The 1,338-nt window shown below is 38.2% G+C and overlaps 1 long non-coding RNA gene across 2 annotated transcripts; it reads left to right on the top strand.

The window, feature by feature from the left end:
- Window positions 1-6: 6 nt before the first annotated feature.
- Window positions 7-1,170, top strand: LOC102239234. 2 transcript variants are annotated; one of them, XR_001364152.1, is made up of 3 exons: window positions 7-359; window positions 704-828; window positions 972-1,170. It is a non-coding gene; the product is annotated as an uncharacterized LOC102239234 (long non-coding RNA). The 2 variants fall into 2 exon arrangements; XR_312967.2 differs by lacking the exon at window positions 7-359 and having other exon boundaries at window positions 366-828.
- Window positions 1,171-1,338: the final 168 nt, after the last annotated feature.

Raw genomic sequence — 1,338 nt, 5'->3', positions numbered from 1 at the left:
GGGGGGGTGGTTATGTTAAATGTTTGATGTTGAAATTGTTGCATGTTGAATTCAAACTTTTTAACAAGTCCTTGATGTTTCAATTTAAAAGTGACCAATGGGGCTGAGGCTGTGTCCACTGAGGCTAAGATGACTGCCTTTCCTGATTGGCCTTGGCTTTTCCATACATTGTGTGACCCTTGCCCTATGACCCTTTGGCTGACCTTACCGGAAGCCATGACGACAGCAGCCTTTTGCCATTAGACGCAGGGTGATGGTGAGGATTCCAAGGGTTAGACAAAACTGGTTAATCTGAACTAGGTGACTGTTACCTTGCGTGTTTTGTGGCCAAACCACCACCAAAAAGCTCACACTGTGATGTAAGTACTTAGTGTAACTAGTAAACATTTTTGTAAAATGTAGAAATGCATGTAATCGGTTAAGTTTTATATTTTACAATGTTCTGTAAAATAAAACTTAGCGAGGTAAATTGAATAAAGGAGCAGTCACTCTCTAACAGATTGTAGGAGAAGTTTAGTTGAATTTAGTCTATTTGGCTTGCCCTTAATTTAATTTGTGGCAAATCACAACTGTATCAAAGGTTTAGCAATATAATAGCAAAGTCCTACTCCAGTAAATAAAAGTTGATATGTTTGTACTAACTTTCAGAAACTTGTGTCCCTATCATTACAAAGCATCTAATCGTTTTCTTCGTGTGATAAAGGTGGTGGAGGTGGATACAGCAGTCGGAGAACTTCTGGCAGAGACAAATATGGACCACCTGTTCGTACAGAATTCAGACTTATTGTAGAAAATCTTTCTAGTCGCTGCAGTTGGCAAGATTTAAAGGTATGTGCTATAATTAGAAATAAAAGTGATAGGAATGTTTAAAAGATATGTAGGCTCTTGTTTCGCTTTATTCCTGAAAGTCAGATATAGTATGTATAGATCTTTAGATTTCTGAGTCTGACCTGTCTTGTTGCTTTTTACAGGATTTCATGAGACAAGCAGGTGAAGTAACCTATGCGGATGCTCACAAAGAACGCACAAATGAAGGAGTTATTGAGTTTCGCTCCTACTCTGACATGAAACGTGCGCTGGATAAACTAGATGGTACAGAAATAAATGGCAGAAATATTAGGCTCATTGAAGATAAAGCACGAACGAGCCATAGGCGGTCTTACTCTGGAAGCAGATCAAGGTAACTTGAAGCATAGTGGAGAGGGAAGGATATAATGTTTGCCAAGAACAAAGAAAAATTCAAATGAGAGTATCTTAATTGATACTTAATTGAAATTAGGTCAGTTTTGGGCTGCATCATTGGGTTCTTTTCCAGATGTTTTGACAGTGGATTTAAAT

This window comes from Myotis brandtii, unplaced genomic scaffold (assembly GCF_000412655.1).
Source record: "Myotis brandtii unplaced genomic scaffold, ASM41265v1 C42345564, whole genome shotgun sequence".
In the NCBI taxonomy this organism is placed as follows: domain Eukaryota; kingdom Metazoa; phylum Chordata; class Mammalia; order Chiroptera; family Vespertilionidae; genus Myotis; species Myotis brandtii.
The sequence above is the reverse complement of the archived record's forward strand: the minus strand, read 5'-3'. Positions and strand labels throughout refer to the sequence as shown.